General features: G+C 47.0%; 1 long non-coding RNA gene across 1 annotated transcript in view; it reads right to left on the bottom strand.

Annotated features, from left to right (window-relative positions):
* Positions 1 to 336: 336 nt before the first annotated feature.
* LOC129382027 (uncharacterized) overlaps positions 337 to 23,766 on the bottom strand; it is a 66,849-nt gene continuing 43,419 nt past the window's right edge. Inside the window, exon 4 of the long non-coding RNA XR_011890371.1 lies at positions 337 to 568. This is a non-coding gene — a long non-coding RNA (uncharacterized lncRNA). The remainder of the gene's footprint in view (positions 569 to 23,766) is intronic.

The raw sequence follows: 23,766 nt of genomic DNA on the forward strand, positions 1-23,766 counted from the left end.
AACACAAGGCGCGCACCCTCTTTCAACCAGCCGAAGACAACGCCGCTCGCTTGAGTGCTCTAGAGCGCTCCGCGACGACCAACCGAAGGCACCATAAGAATCAGGACCATGCCGTAGTCTCTGATAAAGGTTGTTCTCGTGCGTTCTTTTGAGATTTGTGTCGGCGATTTGTGCACGTAACTATTTTCGCACCATCAAACAATAGCACCATTACAATAACTGTTACATAAATTATTTGGCGTAACGACAAACAAGGTATCTGCCCTATAGTAAAGCATGCTTAATGTTTCAATTATTTCTGCAGCCGGACGTGCCGACGTCATGATGTTCCGTACCTTCATTAGTCGTTGATTCCAATACAAGATCTCCGGATAACTCGTTAGCTGGCTGCGATGGAAGATCTGGTGCCGGTTCCACCACGACAGGTGTCAGGCAAGCCGCCAAACGCTGACGCCAGTGCGTCTCTGAGCACGGCTCAAGGACATTCTCAGAAGCTGGATCCCATGTTCCGCGAAGTAGGCTCTCCGCTTCTTGAATTAGAGTGGGGTCTGTGATTTGGGCGCCATGCCTGCGCAGAGTAGTAAAGGGTCTTACAAGTTGCATATATCACAGCAGCATATAGTACCTACTTAGAAGCAGGATCTAAGTCTAGCGGCTCAACGCGGCAATCTGATTTTTTAACGCGACAGCGTTAAGGAGCTCGTGTCGCAGAAAAGCCGGTGTCGTCGGCGTCGGCGGCGTTGGCCGTGAGCGATAAATGCCAGCAGGCACTTCATGAATAAAAAACAACTTGCAAGATGGGCTGGGTGGGATTCGAACCAGGGTCTCCGGAGTGTAAGACGGAGACGTTACCGCTGAGCCACGAGTTTTTTTTTTTTATTTCCTCGTTACAGAAATGCCATGCGAATACATTGTTAAAAAGAGAATCAGCTTAGCTTATGCTGACTCTCTGAAATTAAAATCGCTTGAATTTAGCCAACTCATCGAACAGCGGCAACCAATCGGGCGGTTCTTTCTGGGCTTTGTACACTTCACGCATGTAGACGACACTTACAATAAAGTTTTCTCGCATAGAATGGGCATTCACATCAGCATGATATACCGACATTCTTGTGGGCCATATACTATGGAGGCTCAGCAGCATAATAAGGTCATATGGAATATCGTTATTGCCTGTGTCTAAGTATCTGATACCACGTGGGGTTATTGGTAATGCTTTCTTTAATGTTCGTTGTAAGATGTCCCAATGAAAAAAGGGATCCCAACAATCAATGAAGACGTGATCGACAGTCTCTGGTTTTTTACACATTATACAATCGGTGGTCCACGGCACATATATTACCTTGTCGGCCAGCCAAGTCTTTACTGGCAAGGTATTTGTGTGGAGTTTGAAGAAGAATGATTTTACCGATGGTTTCACAGGCATTCTTTTGACCCTTTTGAGAACATCATCGCCTGAACCTCCATAGTATGCTAACCTATACATTGGAACTGGCATTAATGAGTCTATCATATCATGGTACAATTTCTTTCTTTTGACGGAACTTAAATATTCTAGAGAGAATCGAACACTAAGCATACGGAAAGATAACACTACTTCCTGAAGGAAACCTTTCACTGGAGGGGATTTAACATTTGAACACGAAACGAGGAAGTCAGGTAACAGATTACCTAATCGCACTTGTGTCATGGTGCGCAAAAATGGATCACTGTGGTTCCGCAAGAACATAAACCGCGATACAATCTGGCGTACAAATAGGTGTGACAGTCCAAGACCACCGCTGCGAACTGATCTGAACAGATTAGAGCGGCTCGATGCTTCAAAGCGGTACAAAAGCGCCTCTAGTGAACGCGGTGTTGCCTTAGAGACGAGCTGTTTCTAAGGCTCAGGCGTGCGTCGCTTGCTCAGGCGCACATTTCGTTGTCGCGCCGAACGCTGCGTTGCTCGACGCTCACCGCGTCCGATGCGGGGCACGTAGTCGCTGCACCGTAGCCCATTGTCTTACACCCCTTGGCGGGTCGACGGGAACGCTGTCGCGTTCCACTCTTGAAGACGAAGCTTAAGCGTCCTCCAATTTTTTTTTTGCATATGAGGTTATAAATAGAGGTAAGCTTTTCCTGTTGTTTTTTTTTGAAATTCGGCGTTCTCATTTTCATATATCTCTTACCCCCCAAAATTTTACTGCTTTCGTTGCATATACATTTCGAGATAACCACCCTTCTCTGATCGTCCGCGTCGTAGCAAAGGCCATGCGCACGCAAATGACAAAAGGTGGGTAGAGGCTTTTCTTGTTGGTTTTGCCGTTCCCTGTTTTTTGTTTCAGTATTGCCTATAAGTGTTGCGTAGTTCTTACAATTTTGCTATGTGGTGACGTGGTATCCAAGCTGGGACCCACTACAGCTGAAATGCTTCACAATGTTCTGAGCGGGCCAGCCGATATCCACGCTGATACTGCTGAGATGAAAACGAAGTTTAGTGAGTGTGAGCAACTCATTCATAATCTTGACTTGCGCCTACGATCACACGAACAATTATGGAAGAGTCAAGAGAAAACCCTCCTAAATTACCGCACTTCAATCATCGTCTGCGTCCCTTCAGGATAGGCTAACGTTGCAAAGTGGAAAACTTGTCGACCTCGAAGATCGCAGTCGAAGGTCAAAGGTTATTGTTTATGAAATTTTGAAGAGAGCAAGGAAAGCGACGCATCTTTAAGGAACAAGTGTTGTTAATGACGTTTTTGAGGGAAACCCGAAGTTAAATGCACGTGTATATAGACCGTACCTAGGGTCTTGGCCGCCATGGAGGCCACCGCCTAGAATTTCCTATTTTCAAGATTACACTGAAAAACAAACGGTCATTCAAAATGCGAGGAAGCTTAAAGGAACGAATATTTTTATCCAAAAGGACAACAAGTTTACCTCACAAGCAAAAAAAGGCAATCTTTAGGTAGGCGGGCCGAAGAGTGTAGTGTTATCGGCTATCTCTGATCTGACCAAGCACTCGTGTGCGCAGGGTGTGACTTCATTAAAGAAAAGGGATAAAAAGTGGCTGTCTAATAACACGGTCCTTTTCGTGTTCGTGGCTCCGTCGGAGTGGCGGCAGTGTTTTGCTCGCATCACCGCTCCGGCAGCGGACGCGACATGGTGTCAGAAGTGGGATCGACCCCCCCCCCCCCCATCCTAGTAGCCTCTTCGGCGCTCACCCGGTGTTCGATCTGCGCGATGACGGCTCCGCCAGTGGCAGCCCCGCCACCGGCAGCCATCCCGCCACTGCCACCCTTGAAGTTCGACCGGACTTCCGAATGGCCAGAATGGATTATGTCATTCGATGACTACCGCTACGCGTCGGGGCTGAACGACCCAACGGAGGAGGCCCAGGTGCGAACGCTTTTGTACAGCATGAGCAGGCAGGCCATAAAAATTTTTCGAACATTCGGCCTTGCCGAAGAGGAGTCTCGACGCTACGAGAAAGCGAAGAAATATTTGACGCCCATTTTGTGGCCACGAAGAATATAGTCTATGAAAGCAAATTTCCATCGCTGGAAGCAAGAACCAGGGGAAAGTGCGGACAACTTTGTGACAGCCCTGCACGAACTTGCCGACCACTGTGAATTTGCAGAATTCCGAGATCGAATGATCCGCGACAGATTTGTGGTCGGCCTCGAGGACGCACAGCTGCCGGAAGCGCTCCAGATGGATGCCACCATTACGCTAGCGAGCGCTCTGGAACAACAACTGGACAGCAACTGGAACTCCGGGCCGTCAGCAACAAGGCGAATACAGGCGAACTTGACGTGGTACAACGAGCAACCAGGAAGCCGTCCAGCAGTTGGGAGGCTGGCGCCACAGCACAGCAACGGCAGTCGCTCCAGGGGTGGTCGCCGGGACAGCGGCGACCACAAGGGTGCCAGTTCTGCGAACAGTCGAGTCACCATGGAGCCCGGTGCCCTGCACGTTCAGCCCAGTGTGACCACTGTGGAATCAAGGGACATTTCGCCGTGGTATGTCACAAGAGAACAGAAAACAACCAGGCGGGCGTCTCCATGCTTGAAGGCGACGGACAAAACTTCTTTGTTGGGACACTCAACAGCTCAAATGCCAGATACGCGGAAGTGTCTTTCAATTGTGAATAAAGGGAAAATCAGACATTCACCCGTTTGTAGCAATCGCTACAAAGGGAACCCATACGGGTTCCTCAAAAGAAAAGAAAAAGCCTTATAGTTGAAGGAAAATTCTTACTGTTGCGGGACTCGAACCCGGAACCACCGCCTTTCCGGACCAGCCGCTCTACTATCTGAGCTAACCAGGCTTTTTTTCTTCTTTCTTTCATGGTAGTATTTATTACAGTAGCAACAACCCGGTATTCACCAGTTGTGCATAGTCAGAGAATGGAGAGCACAATGATAGTCACACAGAGAAAAGGCATCGTTCATACTGTGGGTAGAAATGTGGTTTCATTTTAGAAGGGTGGTAAGGATAGGCACCTCGCCAAAATGGGGTACCAGTACGGCTGGGTATCAAGTCCATCATAAACCTGCTTTAGGTGTAGTGTCATTTGGATGAAATTCACCCTTGTAGGTACAACCGTTTGGGCGTTTCGGCCCATCATTCGCGTTTTCCACAAACTGTGCATTCCGATGAGAAAAAAACATATCGAAAGGTGCACTATTATCAGCGGTCGGCAGCAGGTATCGCACAGTATGAGCGTTGATGTCAAAGTCTTCTTTAAGTCCGTTGGAGGACATCCCAAAATAGTATGGCGTCGGTGCAGCTAATAAAACAATGTTCAATCGTCTCTGGCACCTCACAAAGACGACAGTTAACAGAAGAGACAAAGATACCCTTTTTCTGTAGCCATGTTTTAACCGGTATGGTTTCACTATGAAGTTTATAAAAGAATGTTTTGCAGCAAGGGGATATATACATTTTACGAACTCGCTTTAGAACATCGTGACCTGGCCATTGAATGTATAGCGATCGGTAAAATGGAGGCGGAAAAAGCATGGACAATAGATCTTTGTATAACGTTTTACGCGACACAGTACAAGTATTCAGTGGATAACCGAACTGTCAGGAAACGAACAGCCAAGTAAACTTCTTGCATGAACCCCCATAAGCATAAACGCGAAGAAAAATTCGAAGAAACGATTAAATCAGGTAACGCATTAACAAGTGTGCCTTGCATGAATGACCGAATTAGAGGATGCGATATATCGCGAAAAAAGAAGAAACGAGACACTATTTCCCGCACATAAAGATGTACTAAACCCAGCCCACCTTCACTAACGGGCCTGAAAATATTGTCTCGCCTCATGGGCTCAAAAGTTGAAGACCATACGAAGGTTGCAAAGATTCGGTGAAAGCGTTGGATGTAGAGCCTGGCACAATGTATAACTTGCAATACATAGTAAACTTTTGTTGCCAAGAACTTATTGCAGGCCTCAGCTTTCCCAAAAATGGAAAGTCGGTGGGGAACGAATGTCTGGGCGTAACTGTGCAGGGCCGAAACTTGTTCTTTCCAATAGTGTGCGCTTAATTTATATGCGTCTAGCTGCACGCCGAGATACTTTGGCGGGACACCGGTCCAATTAACGCCTGCAAACTGTTCTGGTGTATAGCACCATGAGCCAAACCATAAGCCTAAGCTTTTTGCGGAGTTCATTCGTGCTCCTGATACGTTGCCAAATTCCTCTATTGTTGATACTACCTTTTCAACACTGGACTTATCCGTGCAGAAGAACGCTAAATCATCTGCATAACCTAAGACTTTTACTTCATTACCCAGTATATTGAAGCCACGGATGTAACTCGACTGAATTACGCTTAAGCATAGCGGTTCCAGATAAAGGGCGAATAGTAATGGGGACATAGGGCATCCTTGTTTTACCGAAGAGCAAATGAAAACTGGTTTAGAGAGTTGGCCATTAATAACTGAACGAGTAGTACAACACGTATAGCAAAGCTTAACGCCTTTAAGCACAACTGAGCCAACATTGGCATGCTCCAGAAGTGTAAATTAATAGGAGTGACTGACACGATCAAAAGCTTTAGCAAGGTCTACCTGGAGCAGTGCAACCTGTTCAGTGGAACCGTAACAGTATTGATGGAGTGTACGGGCGATATGTATGTTGGTTTGAATGGATCGACCCCTAATTCCACACGTCTGACGGGAACCAATGAGAATTGACATCGCAAATCGCAATCTATCGATAAAACTTTTGCAAAAATTTTATAATCCACGTTTGACAAAGTGATTGGTCGGTAGCTTTCAACAGAACGCAGTTTCTCCTTATCTGAACTTTTTGGAATTAAAATTATGTGGGTTTTGCAAAACGATTGCGGAAGGGCGTCTACCTCTAAACTTGTAATAAAAATGTCCAATAATATGGGACGGATCATTGATTTGAAAGCGTTGTAAAATTCACAGGAAAGTCCATCAGGGCCAGGTGTTTTCGACAGAGGCAGCTGATCAATAGCTAGCTCAATTTCTTGTATCGTAAGGGTATCACTAATGAATGCACAGTCATCATCTTGTAAAGGTTTTACAAGAGACAGAAAACTCTCTAAAACTTTTGCATCGTGATCATCGGGCCGAGCACTAAACAACACACTGTAGTACGTTTCGAACTTAGAAATTATGTCATTCGTATTTGTTAGAAGACTACCTTCGGAGTATACTTCCGGAAATACTTTGGAAACAGCGTGACGTCGCTCGTCAAGTAAAGCTTGACGTGTTGGTTGCTGAGACTGCAGAGCACGCCTATTTCGAGATCGAACTCGCGCACCTCTGTAACGCAGTGCATCATACTTTTGCAACTCACACTCAAGATTTTCTATGTCAACAATATAAGTGCCTGGCATTTCGCATTCCATCTGATAAAGGTTGTGTAGGCTCTTAAGAAGTATTGTTTCTTCATTATTTCTATAGAATGCTTTCAGCGATCCAATTTCTATAGCCACTGTACGCACATCTTGTTTAAAGAGTTCCCAAGCTGCAAATAACGGCAAGTCAGTAGAAAGAGAATTTTTTAGGGTCATGCGCACGCGATTAATAAATTCCTGATCATTTAGGAGCTAAGAGTTAAGCTTCCAGAGTGCCCACTGTGGAAATTGGTTACACATTTCTCACCAGTCTTTGCGATAACCATGCAATGATCAGAGAACGAAACCGGGATAGTAATGCAGGACAGTTCCCGGGAGAGGAGTGATGAAGAAACATAAATCCGATCAAGGCGGGCATAAGTGCGACCTTGAATTCGTGTATAAGAGCGAGCTCCCTGTCCCGACACTCCTATATCAATGAGCCCTGAATTTTCTATTAGGTTTGATAAAACTTCACCACTCCTGTCCCGCTGAGTGTTAATGCCGCTTTGATCGCACGGATCACATACACAATTGAAATCTCCCATCAACACAATGCAACGATCACAGTCCATTAGACTACGCAAGTATCAAATAAGACAATTCGTTTTGCAGCGTCATTAAATGCATAGACGTTGACTAATCGCCATGGCACACCCTGCAACACAAAATCACAATATATATATCGACCTTCATTCTCTACGTGGTAACTAAGTGCTCAAACAAAGTAGGCTCTTTTTCAGAAACAAGAAACAGCCCGCGGACAAACCAAGAGCGTGTGAAACGCAGACATTATATTCAGACAGAAAAGGTCGCAAAGCCCTTTCTGTCTCGTCGTCACTCTCAGTCTTCGTCTCCTGCACTGCGACGAAGTCGAGGCGCTTCCCAGACAAAAGCCGTCGAAGCTGCGCCTGTTTCTGCCAAGACCTAAGGCCTCGCACGTTCAAAGTTGCGAAGAGAAGTTGCTGGGACAGGGCCATGGTGACTACCCACTATTTAGACTTAATTCTCTATGCGGCCGGTCCTAGAGGGTAACGGTGAGGCTCCCTCCAAACCCTCACCAGGCCTCCTGGACCGTTATCGTCTTCACTTTCCTGAATGTGTCGATGTTTTGCGGCGACGTGCTTTTCTTGTGGTACTGGCCGTCTCGCTGTCCGTGCTTGATTCTGATCTGTTAGTCGCACGGCGCTTCGGAATTGACGTATCCGCGCTACTTCGTCTGTTCTCTGCCAGCCTAGCGCACGTGTTGAGGTGCTTCGGTGTAGCAGAGGAGTCATCAGCGGCTGTCTCATTCGCTGGCTGGGCGGCAACTGGCTACGTGGTAGCGGACGCTTCTTTCTCTTCCCTACTTTCCTTTTCCACGGGCAGCTCTGCGACGTCATTGTCTTTAACATGTAGAGGAGCCTTACTGGCACAGCTAGTATCCGCAGAAGAGGGAAGGTCTCCCGTTGCGGTCGAGAACCTCAGCAACATCCATTATGTGTTCCTGCAAGCTTTCTTACGGAGACCTTGTCCTGTGTCGTAACTTGTCGGCGTATGTCATAATACATTCTTCATCTGTGTGGCTTCACAACGTGGAGTTCTGCAGTTTCGACGAATGTGCCCAACCTTGTTACAGCGGAGACGAAGCGGGGGCCGGCCTCGAATCAACAAAAGGCCACAAACGTGTAGCAGATGAGGAACGTCGCCCACGCCGACTCCATCGGCAAGAGTCAACACCACGTCACGATTTAGGGTACGCATTTGCTCCATTTGAAATGAAATGAAATGAAAGTTTATTTCCATCTTGTAAGATACAGATGGGGGGGTGGAGGACAAAAAGCTGTCCATTGAACAGCTTGACAAGTCCCCCATCCCTCATTTGGGCAGAGGCAGCATCACATTCTTTCATTCAAATATACACATGTATACCGTACATACATAATATTGCACGTCATATACATTACTCAAGAAGTCACGAAGATGATCAAGAAAAAATGCACATATAATGGTCATAGAAGTATTACAAATCAATCACATACATCAGCCGGAGCTTATTGAGAGACGAAGAGAAGAGATTGAAACCAACCGAATTGTAATAGTTTAGGAGTGTGGGTAATGTATACCTCAGACACTGTTTCCCATAGTTTGACCGTGGTGTCGGTACTGCCCAGTCTTCGAAGTGTCTATTTCCGATACTCTTCAGCTTTCTGCTGATATGGACTTCACTTTCCCGTAAGCCTGGAGCGCATCTCGAATGTAATCGTCTTCCAAACGCTCAGGAAGCCATAAAAGCTTCATTTTTACTTCCGTGGGCTCGGGGTCGATAACGAAGAGGCGTCTACCTTTTACGGATAATTCTCCGCACGTGACTAGCTTTGATTTTGTAATTGATGATTTGCACGTCACCATCCACACGTGCGACATCTGAAATTGACCGATGGAACTTATTTCCTTCAGGTCAATAACGTTCCGAAGGGCGTCTCTGAAGTCTTGGACTCTGTACGGTCGACCACTTAAGACAGCATGCAGGAAAACGGAGTCCACAACCAGCTTACCGGTAGAAAGACGAGGTATCACAAAACGGTAGTCATTGCTGCTGGCTGAAGCCTGAGAAGCACCTCGGCCAGGGGCCGATAAATTCTTTTGAGCGGAGAACCAGGCGGCTAGCAGATGGCAGGGCGAAGTCAAATTTGTCGACAACACGAAACAAAGGCAAGTGTTTGACGTGTTTGACACCCACCCGTTCGTAGCAATTGCTACAAGCGGGTGTATGTCTGATTTTCCCTTTATTCATTACTTCTCTCCACCTCGGCGGTTTCCGCAGAACTACTACGTCTTTCAATGGTGTGCGCGTAAGTGCAAAAATTGATCCAGGACCAGAAGTCGCTGCTGTTGCACCCGATTTCCCCGGCCTACCGCCGCGTATAGACAGGTCACAAGCCGTGTTCAGAAGCGCTGCAAATCAGCGCCTCGAAGTGAATGGTTGTTTTTCAGCAGATATTGTTTGGAAAGGCAACAACGCGACAAACACTGTACATTGTAGAGTCACTGCAGTGTGTCCCGTTAGGGCTCCCAGCCATTGAAGCACTTGGAGTAGTCAAATTTCTTGATGTGGTTGACGATAAACAGTACGAGCACATGTATCCGCAGCTCTTTGGACTGGGCATGTCAGGCGAATACACCATCCGCATGAAAGAGGGCGCGGTCCCCTTTGCAATGTTCGCGCCGCGGCAGGAACCCATCCCGTTAAAGAACGCCATCAAACTAGAGTTGGCCAAAATGGTCAAAAGCAAAGTCATTCGTAAGGTAGATGGCCCGACTGCATGGTATGCAGAAATGGAGACAGTAGTCAAACCACGTGGGTAAGTTCGAATCTGTGCGCATCTAACCCAGCTGAACAAGAGCGTCCAACGTGAACGGTTTGTCTTGCCAACCGTAGACGACGCACTTAGGCAATTGGCGGGGGCCACATACTTTTCGAAATTAAATGCCAATTGAGGATTTCACCAGGTTAAATTGGCGAAAGAAAGTCAAGAGATAACAACATTTATCACCCCGTTTCGTAGGTACTGCTTCCAGCGACTGCCGTTCGGTATCACCTCGGCACCGGAATACTTTCAAAACCGAATGGAGGAAATCATAGATGGCCTTGCAGGAGTAGTGAACTTGATGGACAACGTTCTAGTTTACGTAGCTACAAAGCGTGAACATGAAGAACGGCTGCACTAAGTGCTCACAAGGTTGGTTGCAGCTGGGGTAACACTCAATCAGGCAAAATTTTCTTTTTGTGTGAGCAGAGTAGCCTATTTAGGCTACGTGGTCGATGCGTCGAGAATCACGCCGGATCCCAAGAAAGTTCGAGCCATAAACAAAATGGCTGTGCCATCAAGTGTTGAAGTCCACAGGTAAAAAGCGTGGCAGTTTGGGCGAGTTGGTATGTCATGACTTTTTAGGCTTGTAGCGCAGCTCCGGACGAGCCGTTCCCTTTGATTACCACTACCTCCTTCCTTTTTAGCTCGTCCTCAGCTGCGCTACAAGCCTAAAACAGTCATGAAGTCCACAGGTTTTTTGGGTATGATAAACTATCTGGCAACGTTTATGCACAACCTAGCACACATGTCAGCACCGCTCCGTAGTCTTCACTTGGAAGGCCGTGAGTGGCACTGGTGCCTGCCTCAGCAAAAATCATCCGAGTCTCTGAAAGAATTGATCACCTCGGAGCAACACGTCGCGAAATTCGTCCCTAAGCTGTGCACTATTGTGTCCGCCGACGCGTCGTCATTCGGTCTCGGCTGTGTGCTCATGCAAGTGCCATCAGCGGCACCAACTGAAGTGACACCAACTGAACAACGGTACGCGCAAATAAAATACTCGGTCAGTCACCCCTTGATGTTCTTCCCCTAGCATACAAAGATTCCGATTGAGGCTCATGCGATATCGCTTTTCAGTCTCCTATGTCCCAGGAAAGCAGATTCGCACCGCCAACGCCCTTTCTAGGGCATCTTGCACGGAAGCGGATGCAGAGATAGGGGAGCTAGATTGCAGTGAAGTATCGAGCCATGCACAAGGCTGTAGCAGCGAAGTGAAATTTTCCGCCCATTGAAACAAAATAAAGTTTTGCGCAAGAAAAAAAAGACTCAACCTGCCAACAACTTCGGTTGTATTGTAAGCAAGGCTGGCCACGTCGCGCTAAAGTGAGCAGTTGGCTAAGCCCTTACTGGTCGGAGAGAGCAAAACTTACAATGTGTGACGGTGTGCTTCTGCATGGGTCTCGTCTCGTGGTGCCTCAGAATTTAAGAAGGGAAGTACTTTGCTCATTGCACGTTGGTCACCAAGGCAATGTGAGATGTCGCGCAAGGGTCCGCGAATCTGTGTGGTGGCCCGGTCTCAGCGCCGAGCTCTGGTAAACAGTTGTCGAGAGTGCGCGAGACTGCGCGTTCAAAAAGCCGAGCCCATGATGCCGTCAGAGTGCCCCAGCTTGCCTTGGCTGAAGGCAGGAGCTGACCTTTTCCATTTGCACGGTAGATCATACCTTGTGGTCGCAGACTATTTTTCTCGCTGTCCAGAACTTGCCCTTTTATCTTCCCCGAACTCGGCGGCGGGTATTGTGCAAATGAACAGTATATTTGCTAGGCACGGGATTCTAGAACTTGTCATAACAGACAACGGTCCTCAATTCGCTTCTGCAGAATTCGCATTGTTTGCGAAAAGTTATGTTTTCCATCACGTCACGTCGAGCCCCAGGAACGCGCAGTCAAAAGGAGATGCCGAACGTACAGTACAGACGGTAAAACGGATGTTGGAAAAATCGTTTGACCCTTACCTGGCCCTCCTAGCCTATAGGGATTCCCCAAGTACGTTGGGTACAAGCCCAGCCCAGCTATTGATGGGCCGACGGTTGCGCTCTACGCTTCCTGTGCACCCGAAAAAGCTAGTACCGTGAATGACGAGCGGTCTCAGGAGCCTTCCATACAAAAACAGGACAGTTCGGAATAAGCAAAAACTCGACTACGACCGTCGCCATGCAGTAACGCAGCTACCGCTGCTCGCCCCAGGAAACCGGGTATGCATAAAAGACAGAAAATTTCCAGCAAACGTGTTCAGTCCAGCCATGCGGCCTCGGATTTATCGAGGCGGACAGACGACTGGGTTGACCTACAGAGAAATAGACGCGCGTTGGTCCGGTACAGCGAGCGAACCGGCGCGCATGACCCGTGCTATGACTTTCCTGCGACTCCGGACGCTGCAGGCAAATCCGACGAAAACAAGGCCTCGGCACAGCCTTCTGCGCTTCATTCAACGCCAGCTGCTGTCTCATATGAGGACAGTGGTTATATGACACGCTACGGTCGAGAGATAAGGCCGCCACAGTGATATGGCTATACTTCAGAGCTGCATACTGCAACTCGGTGCTGTTGCAAATCGCGATGCATACTGATCCTATTTGTATATTTCATACTGTTTGGTTGTGTTGTGGTTCATTTATTTTCTACGTGTTGCAAAAAAAAGGGAAGATGTAAGGTTATCGGTAATCTCTGATCTGACCAAGGACTCGTGTGAGCAGGCTGTGACGTCATTGAGTGAAAGGGATAAAAAGCGGCTGTCTAATAAACACGGGGCTTTTTGGGTTCGTGGCTACATCGGAGTGGCGTTAGTTATTTGCTCGCATCACCGCTCCAGCAGCGGACACGAAAAAGAGGGCGTTAGGTTTGGATCTCAAACGACCGGTTGCAGGCCGCTCAGGCGCACGCTGGAGAGCACATTAGGTTCGGTTTAAAAGCGAATGGTATCGGTGCGCTGGAAAACATGCTGGAGACGATGCTATGTTTCGTTTAAAAGCGAGGAGTTGTGGGACATTAGGAACATGCGGAAGAGGGCGTGACGTTTGGATCACAAGCGAAGAAACGCAATGCGCAGGTAGGCAGGCAGAAGAGGGCTTTAGCTTTGGATCGCAAACCAGCGGTTGCGGGTCGCTCAGGCGCACGTTTGAGAGCCCATTAGGCTGGATTTAAAAGCGAAGAGAGTCGGTGCGCTGGAGAAAATGCAGCTACAGAGGTTATGTTTCCTTTACGAGCGAGGAGTTCTGGGCCATTAGGGCCATGCGAAAGAGGGCGTGACGTTTGGCTCACAAGCGAAGAAACGCAATGTGCAGGTAGGCAGGCAGAAGAGGGCTTTAGCTTTGGATCGCAAACCAGCGGTTGCGGGTAGCTCAGGCGCACGTTTGAGAGCCCATTAGGCTGGATTTAAAAGCGAAGAGAGTCGGTGCGCTGGAGAAAATGCAGCTACAGAGGTTATGTTTCCTTTACGAGCGAGGAGTTCTGGGCCATTAGGGCCATGCGAAAGAGGGCGTGACGTTTGGCTCACAAGCGAAGAAACGCAATGTGCAGGTAGGCAGGCAGAAGAGGGCTTCAGCTTTGGATCGCAAACCAGCCGTAGCGGGTCGTTCAGGCGCACGCTGGAGAGCACATTTGGCTTTATTTAAAAGAGACGAGTGTCGGTGCGCTGGACAACATGCTGGAAAACGTCTTATGTTCCGTTTACAAGGGAGGAATTGTGGGCCATTAAGACCATGCGGAAGAGGGCGTGACGTTTGGCTCACAATGAAGAAATGCAATGCGCAGGTAGGTAGGCCGGCAGAAGAGGGCTTTAGCTTTGGATCGAAAACCAGCAGTTGCGGGTCGTTCAGGCGCACGCTGGAGAGCACATTTGGTTTGGTTTAAAAGAGACGAGTGTCGGTGCGCTGTAGAACATGCTGGAGAGGGTGTTATGTTCCGTTTACAAGCAAGGAGTTGTGGGCCATTAGGGTCATGCGGGAGAGGGCGTGACGTTTGGCTCATAACGAAAAAAAGCTATGCGCAGGTAGGAAGGCAGAAGAGGGCGTTACATTTTAATCACAAACCAGCGGTTGCATAAGGACATGCTGTGCAACTCGCCTCTGCGAACTGCTATATATTCTGCGACTCCTTCGGTGGCACCTTGAATACGACCACATAGCACATACTCAAGGCCATCCAGAACCCCACCAAAACCAAAGGAGAAGGACACATGGCCTTGGAGCGGTTACTGCGCACCTACCCAGGTAGCCAACAAGACCCCATCGACGCCATCAAAACCAAGTGCTATGGGGACCGTGCTCCCACACATCCATGGAGAACACCCTACACAGGACAGCCCAAACCAGTGATGGACGAACCTATCCCAGAAAATTAAATCATAGCGGTCATCGCAGCCACCAACCGTAACACAGCGGCGGGCACGAACCGCATCACGAACTGCATGATCGAAAACCTCACCGACAAGTTCGTCTCCGCGCTCACGGCCTTTCTCAAGCAACACTGGGAACAATGTACGGTGCCGGCGATGTGGAAGCACGCACGAATAATCATGATCCCCAAACCGGGGAAGAAAACCTCAAACCCTTCTCGCTCACGTCCTGTATCAGAAAGATGTACGAGAAAATGATAAACTCGAGACTACAGAGACACTTAGAAGACAACAAACAGTAATTGATCAATGATGATAAGTTCCACTCAAGGAAGGCGAGCATCAGCTAGAATAGGTAAATCGTTAGAGTTGCCAGTAGAAAATGTGTTTATAATGACGTTCTGCAGGACTTCACAGCACCTGCCACTTGCAATCGCTGAACGAATATCTTTACAAAGTTTAATGTTTTTATTTTTCGGTCCGCTAACAATGCTCCAACGCTTACGAGCGTTGGACTGCGAAAGAGAAGGAAGTGTATCGCCAAAGAAAATATGTTTAGCAATTCCATGTGCTTGCTTCCACTTAATGTTGCGCTGTAAAAGGCCGCCCATCTCTTCGTGGTATCAGATCATATAGAACGCCGTACAATCGCTTTTGTTATTACGTAAGCGAAGAAGGGATGATGTATAGTACGGAGCGCGGAACGCCGCTTGCTGTATATCCTTTATTGTGGAGCCAAAGCCGCCCCCCGCGCTGGATGCCGCCGAGGATGCAGCGAAAAGGACTCCCCCACCTAAAACGGCGCTGCTGAGGTCGCTGTGGTAAGGTCCCTCTATAATATTCAAGGTAGCGACAACTGCCGCGCGCGCCATCTAGGCAGATCCTGTAGCAGACGGCGCCCACGCTAAACTGCGGCGCCGCGGCATTCGCGAGGTGAAAAAATATCTGCACACGCGCGGAAATAAAACCTACTGGTGCCTGACTGTGGTGAAAAACGAAAGAAGGGCCCGAAATGATAAATCTAGTCCCTTAATTTCAAATGAGCGCTGAAAGAAAAACGCTCAAGGGAGCGGAATGAGGGCTTGATCGCCTCGATTGCGCATGTTTACATTTCGTTCGTTTGCGCTCAATCACCGCGCGAGCCTTGGTGATTGCTTGCGCTTAATGCCGTTTGCTCTGTTAATTATTTTGCTTGAAAGTGTGCTGCGTACACATAGCGGTTACTTTGAACGAAGAATTCGTGTAAAAAAGAAGACTGACAGTCGCTTGGACCGAAAAACTTTCCACATATCGTCGCTGAAACGTGCAACCCTCACGGTAACTAAACATCTTGTGTATGTGTGTGTGTGTGGAAACGAGTGCGCCAACAGTCTTCTTGACGCTGAGTGAGTCTGTCGTGTAGCGATAACAGCACGACTGTAGTGTCTTGCGGTTCAATGCTACGAGGCAGTGCAACTGTCGTGACATTCTGAAGCGGTGATATTTATTTATTTATTTATTTATTTATTCAAAATACTCACAGGCTCCAAATAGGAGTATTGTGTGAGGGGGGGCATGTACACAAAATGAAGGATACAAAAAAGCAGCTCATGCATCATTATACAATGGGCAACAGTTTCACAGGACACAAAGAACTAGTGAGCAGTATAAAGTTACAAATATAAGGCCAGAAAAATATTGCACAGTATATGCAACCTATGAAGGAACATTGAAATGGCGGCTAAAAGGGTGACTAACGAAGTACAAGGCAGTGAATAAAACAGTTAGGAAAATCAGAGCAGTACTTGGTCTTTGAAGGCTGCAGAGTCATGAAATGCAACGATGCGATCAGAAAGATCATTCCAGTTGCTTATGGCACGTCGAAGCGCTGATGAATTAAAAGCCGTGGTTCGGCCAAATATGCGCCTAAAGCTGTGGCGATTACAAAGACGACGGGATGTACGATGTGGTTCGGTAAGGGCAAGGGTAGTAGGATGCTGACTATGAATTATTTTGTGGAAGAGACAGAGGAAAGCTACCTTCCTTCGCAGCTCTAGTGTTGGGAGTGATAGCGAGAACTTCAGGTTAGTAACGCTAGTCTGTCGGTCATATATCCTGGTATCCTGGTTATAAAACGTACCGCGTGGTTCTGAATTCGTTCAAGTGATTAAATTAGATAGGCCTGATGCAGTGACCATATGGGCGAGGCGAAATCAAGTTGAGGGCGAACAAAAGTCTGATAGGCTAGTTTTCGAGTGGTTAAAGGGGCATCTCGAAGATTGCGCTTCAGATAGTCAAGAGTACGCGATGCTTTGGCGGTCATTGTAGTAATGTGAGTCTTCCAGCAAATACTGACAGTGAGATATACGCCAAGGTACTTGTATGAAGTCGCATGCGCACAAGGGTTAGAATTTAGTGAGTATGGGAAGGCTGAAGGCGTCTTTTTGCGGGTAAAAGTCGCAGTTCTGCATTTGTCAGGATTCAGCGTCATTTGCCACGATGTGCACCAGTAAGTGATTTGATGTAAGTCGTTCTGAAGTTCAAGGTGTTCAGAGGGTGAGCTAATTTTCCGATACATTATGCAGTCGTCTGCGAAAAGTCTAATGGTCGAAGTAAGGTTGGACGGCAGGTCATTGATGTAGATTAAAAACAGTAATGGACCCAAGACGCTGCCCTGGGGAACACCGCAGGAGACATCAGTTAAATCGGATTCATATCCGTCGACGACGGTGTACTGCTTACGAAATGACAGGAAATTACGCAACCATGAGATCATTGAAGAATGCAAGTACAACGACGATAGTTTAGCTATTAAGCGGGAGTGTGGAACACGATCAAATGCCTTGGAGTAGTCCAGAAAAACGCAGTCAGTCTGGAAACCTTCATCCATGTTAGAAAAACGTTCACTGGTGAATTCTATTAACTGCGTGTCACACGAATATCCCTTCCTAAATCCATGCTGGTTTGGGAAAAAGAAGTTATTGCGTTCAAGGTAATGCGCGATGCCTGATGCGACGATGTGCTCAAGAAGTTTGCATGCGATACAGGTTAGAGATATCGGGCGATAGTTACTGACATGATTTCTATCACCAGCATTAAAAATGGGAATAACTTTAGCGATTTTCCAATCATCAGGTATTTCCCCGGTAGACAATGATTTCTCGAATATGTTAAAGAGGATAACGCTGGAATGATTTACGGTGTTCTTAAGTATTTTAGAATTTATGCCGTCAATGCCACAGCAACTTCATAACTTCAGGTTAATAATTAAAGATGCAATACCAGTAGCAGTTACGTTTATAGGTTCCATGTACTGATAGAGGACATTGGTTAGCTGTGGGATACTGGAATGGTCTTCATGAGTAAAGACAGATCTAAAGAAAGTGCTAAAAACAAATGGGCACTCTTGTTTGCTTATGGGTGCCCCGAAGTCGTCTTGAAGTAATATATTAGCATCCTTGTTTTTCGGTGATATGGTCTTCCAGAATTTTGACGGATTATTCTTGATAAGAGATTGAAGATCACATGAATAGAACGTGTGTTTAGCTTTGCGTACAGCTTGACAGTATTTTTGATCAGCTGCTTTGTGGTTAAGCCGTGATTGTGGGGTTCTTAATTGTTTAGCTTTCCTAAATAAACGTTTCTTTTTGTTCTTTAGCGTGCGCAAGGACCTGTGAAACCAAGGCTTTGATACATTAACCCGGACGGAAATTCGCGGTATGTAAGAGTGAACAAGGTCAGTTAATGTTTCTTTAAATAAAGCCCAGTTTTCGTTGACCGGTCTGCCAGAATAAGTAGGAATATATGTGCGGCAAAAGTTTTCTAAACCGAGGTTGATGGCATCGTAGTCTCCTTTTTTATAATCTAAGCTTTGTTTGGGACATGTGGTACGCTGATAAAAAGATGTAGTAATTGTAAATTCGAGAAGCAGATGGTCACTACATCCTTCACGAAAAGACACTGGGCTGATAAACTCGGGAGCAGTCGTAAGGATCAAATCCAAGATGTTATCACCGCGGGTAGGTTGATTTATTATCTGGACAAATGAAAAATCTAGACTAAACTCTATGAATTTATTAGAGTCGGTAGAACGAGATGTTAGGTTTTTCCAGTCGATGTCAGCATAGTTGAAGTCACCCAAAAGGAAGATATGAGCTATTTGGAATTTCTGCTTAATTGCACTAAGATTATCGGTCAAGTCTGAAATGAACGAGCTCGTATGATCTGGTGCTTTGTAACATACCCCAAGTAGGCACTTGTGCGCCTGTGAAGGAAAAAAGTCTGAAATGAACGAGCTCGTATGATCTGGTGCTTTGTAACATACCCCAAGTAGGCACTTGTGCGCCTGTGAAGGAATACGAACCCCCAAGATTTCCAGTGGGGAGGAAACATTAACATGAAAATGTTCGATCTGTTTTTTTTATGGCGAATAGGACGCCACCACCCCTTCTATTGGTCCGAACATTCCGGTGGATGATGTAATCCTCAGTGTCAAATAAAACTTATTGATCAACAACATCTGAGTTAAATCACGTTTCTGTTAATAATAAGATGTCAGTACCATTGCTTTCTAAGTGAGAGCATAGTTCAGTGCGCTTGGGGAAAATGCTACGAATATTAGTGAAAGATACTTTAAGTATCGTGTCAGCGAGTCTCCTCGATCGTGTTCGGGCTGCCAGAGCGATCTAATCTGGCGGCACACCAACATCGACCGTAGTGTGTGCGCGTGTGTGAATGCGGTGGACTGTTCTCGTGAACCGTGCGACGTCGCCACGTAAACTTGAGTCATGACGCGCATTGCTGTGTTTATGCCTTTTCGCCTCCGTGTACCGCTAAAGCCCCGTAAGAATTAGAGGGCCCTTATAAACAACACACGCGCATTTGCCTAGCTATTACTGCACTGTGTTTTGCTGGCAATCCGTGTATCGGTTCTGGTGTTTTTCTTCAGGGTGTCTACCAAGTTGACATTTCCAAATTCCCTGAGTTTTCCAGGTTTTCCCTGAGTGCCATTGCAAATTTCCCTGAGTGATGCAGAAGTATGTTTTATGTCAAGACGGGCTGAAACCATATCGCCCGATGCTGTCACTCTCTAATAAGCTATAGGAAAAAATTTAATAAAACGACTTAATCGAATTTGAATACTAAGGAGTAGTGTTCATGTTATTCAAAAAGAGAATAGAAAGGGGGGTTAGTAAAATGCACCGCAAATAAAATGTCTTCAAACAAAATTGCAAATGGAGTCGGACATTCTCAAATACGAATAAAAAGGAGATGGATATAGAAGCAAATATTTTCGAATATGAGCTATTTCTATCAACTGATAGCAAGCTCAGTGGTATTAGGCCCGAACTCTGTAACAATTGAGATTCTCTCTCAACAGCTCGTAAGTCAATCTCAACTGTCATGACATACCCTCAGCCCGCGCACGACTCTTGAGTGTTGTGTTTCACTGCTTTAACGAGTTTATTTTGGTTTGGATGAGAGACACTTGCAGCTCGGCATTAGCCAAAACTTAATTTTTTGGGCGCTGCCTCGTTCAAAACGGCCGCAGCAAGCTTCCTTTCCTGTTTATTCCTCAATGCGTAGGTCATTTCAGTTCTTGTTTTCCTTCCGCCTATCGTTCACCGCAAAAACCATTTGGAGTATCTTGGTCAGTTACACAGTCTACGGCCGATTTTTCGAACTCCCAGGGGCCGCGAAAACGTCCGAAAAATCGGCCAGCTAGAAAAAAAATACATGCATGTCATTTATTGCCATTAGGGGCTCAAACCGCCACAGGCACGTTCGAAAACGCTCTGAAGGCCTGTCCGTACACATATTAGGCATATCGGTGCTCGTACTATAACAGGAAATACCGGGTGCACGCATGTATAATTAAGGAATACATACTGTGTACCGTGGCAATGGCCCCTTCCCACGCTTGTTATGCTTCACTGCAATACTTTAGCGTATGCTTCACCAAGTAACATTTGTGTACAGAGGCGAAGCTGACTATCAGGAACCGGCATTATGCTACGCACCATGTTTTCCAAGTTTCTAAGCCAATCGCGAGGACCAATAAGGCGGAGTCCGTGCCACTGCTGACAGCAGCTAATTCTTTCAATAAAAAACTCGTCATCCAACGGCAAGAAGCTTCATAGCGAACATAGAAGTAGCTAGGCCTAGCGTTGCCGCAGTGGCGGCAACGGCTTCCAGCGGATCTGCGTGCGAGAGTGGCGGTTCGAGGTGGCGAAGTAAGCAAATGGCAGCGGTGGTGCCTTTGATTATTGCCGTTTCGGACCTGCGGTCACGGCAAAACGTCCGGAAAGTCGGACGGCGAAGAATTCTTGCATCGGAAATGTCACACGTTCTGATACGTTGACTCTATGGGTTACGTGGCGGTGCCTCGAAGCCGTCCAAGTTATCAGGAATCCGGAGGGCCGGTCGTTGACTGTACACTGGCAACTCATCCGGCCGACGACAGAGCGTCAAAGACGATTCATTACGATTCCTGTCTGTTACTCGAGCCAGCATTACCGCGACTTTCGACCTTTCAATAAGATTGCCGCTAATTTGCCCTGATAGAGGCTCTAATTCGCTGAGTTTTCCGTGACTTTTTCCAGACTACTCAAAATGCCTGAGAATTCCCAGTTTTCCCGGTTGGTAGACACCCTGTTCTTATGGTAATTTGCAGTAAAATGGCTTCGCCGATTATTGAAACATCTTCGAGTGTAAGGGAAACTTGGAAGGAACGAGCTCGCAGCTGTATGTAATCTACTTTGATATATTGTATTGCACTTTATTATTCGATGGCCGATAGCAGTGGCTATGCAAAATTTGTTTTCAAAAGCAGAGTAATGCAGGCACTTAAGAATGTATTTATTCACATATGCAATGTGTGGTGTTCTTCCAGGCAGGCAGGAACCAGGCGGTTGCAGGGACAGTACGCAAAGGGAATTGCTTTATTCCATTGACAAGGTGACTGGCGAGCACCAGCACAGCTGGGCCGCCGACTGTGATAAGCTGGGAAGAAGTGCGCCGGCTACGCTCGGCGCCGCGGTATATAAGCTCTTATCAAAGGGGCGTGTCGCAGTAGCGCACGTGTAGGTTATCGGTAGACGTGCGGCCACTACACAATGCACCAAATGCGATTAGGATATGCAGAGTTGGATGACTTTTTGGACATATTGTGAAGCGCAGTTAATAACGCGCGCACAAACACAGGAAAGTATAAAAGTAGAATTCGCTGCTGAAATTTGCTGAAATTGCGCACGTAACGCAATGCGGATATTTGTCATCGAGTTAATGCGCTTCTGCCACACTATTTACTTGCATGCTAGGTCATGCTGCACTTGCTAAGGCTCATAATGCACTAAAATCAATAATATCCACAAACTTCGGCCGTCAACATTCATGCGCGCGAATAAAATACTATCGCAGCTCTGCACACACACGTGTATAGTTTCTATCGCACCTTCGTATCGCTCTACGTTACTTTCCTAGCATAGTCGTGCAGTTACCGACGATTCAGTCTTTCCGTCCAATTCTATGCGACCACATTTATCTTCTGGATAGGTTTTGTTTGCCGCGCGGGAAGCAAAATAACTTCTTGCCGTCCTCCGTCTGATCTCGGTACTCATCCGCACAGTAACAAGGCCTTTCGGTCCTTCGCATCCTAGGTCATACTGAGCTATTCAGCGGGCTCATAACGAACTAAAATGAACATTCACCACAAACTTCGGCCATCAACATTCATGCACGCGAGTGAAATACTATCACAGCTCGACACACGCACGTGTATACTTTCTATCGCACCTTCTTATCGCTCTACGTTACTTTCCTCGCATAGTCGTGCAGTTACCGATGGTTCAATCTTTCCGTCCCCCAATTCTGTGCAACGATACCTTTCTTCTGGTTAGGTTCTGGTTGCCGCGCGGGATGCAAAATAACTTCTTGCCATCCTTCGTCCGGTTTCGGCGCCCAACCGCACAGCAACACGGCATTTCGGCCCTCCCGGAACGAAATTATCGCAGCAATGTGCATAGCACAGCAGGCGAAACGCGCGCACTTCGCCCGGCGCGCAGGAACTTTTATGGCGGCAAAGGGGCGGAGCAAGGTCACATGTCACCGTTCAGCCTATCACTGGCGTCGTCGGCTGGATCAAAGCCTGTCGATACTTTGAAATCATTTAGGGATTTTACGCTGTGGTAGAAGCGCCGGACACTTGACACCCCTCAAATTGCGTTCAAATTACTGGCGGGCGCGTTCTACGAACAGCGACGGGCGGTGCGGTGGTGCGTTTCAGGTTTGGAGCGGGTTGCTTGCACGTGCGGGGTGCAAGAAAGGATGTTTAGTACAGTGTTTCGTGACTTTGCCTTCCTCTCTACTGTCTCCCCTTTACCGTACCTTGTAGTCACAAATAAATGAGTATGCTTGATGCGCTCAAAGCGAACGGACGTCTGTTATTTTTCTATAAGTTAAACATTCTCCGTCTCTTATTCTACATTTTGGTGCCAAAACCTGAGAACAGGGACGTCAAAAGATGAATATCGACAGAATCAAGCGAATAACGGCCGTAGTGCGAACATCTACAACCAAGCTGCTCAACGAAGTATCCACCATGAACGGCAGCGCATCAATCGGTAAGCTAGAAGAAAAGATAAATCTTTCTCTTAAAGAGGACTCACTGAAACAGCTAGATCGGGAGACAGAAAAGGCGTTGCAGATGAAGGTTTCGAAAAGGAAGTAGCATGCTCCCAAATGTACAGAGAAAAGATCAGCGTGGCGTAAACAAAGGTACAACGCATGCTACGTGAGTTTAGCTGCACAAATGCTTCATCAGATCGCACACCAAATTCCTCACATCAAAAAGAATCTAGCGCAATCGATTCGCGGGGTCGCCCGACCGTAAAGCTGCCAAAGCTCGAAATCAACAAATTGAACGGAGAGCTTCGAAAGTGGCAACGGTTCTGAAGTCAGTCGGAGTCGAGTATCAGCGCTAACCAGAACCTCTGAAAGATAGACAAATTCAAGTACCTCAACAGCTACTTGACAGGAAAGGCGGCGGCTGCGGTAGCAGGACTTGACTTGTCGGAAGGCAACTACGAAGTTGCTCGCTCTCTATTAAAGGAGAGGTTCGGCAGAAAGGAAATAATTATAGAAGACCACATGTCACGGCTACTTAACATAAAGCCAGTGCGGGATTCGCGGAATCTCGCTCAACCGTCGAAAAAGTAGAGACAGGTGTAGGCAGCCTCACTT

Source organism: Dermacentor andersoni, chromosome 10 (genome assembly GCF_023375885.2).
Source record: "Dermacentor andersoni chromosome 10, qqDerAnde1_hic_scaffold, whole genome shotgun sequence".
Classification (NCBI taxonomy): domain Eukaryota; kingdom Metazoa; phylum Arthropoda; class Arachnida; order Ixodida; family Ixodidae; genus Dermacentor; species Dermacentor andersoni.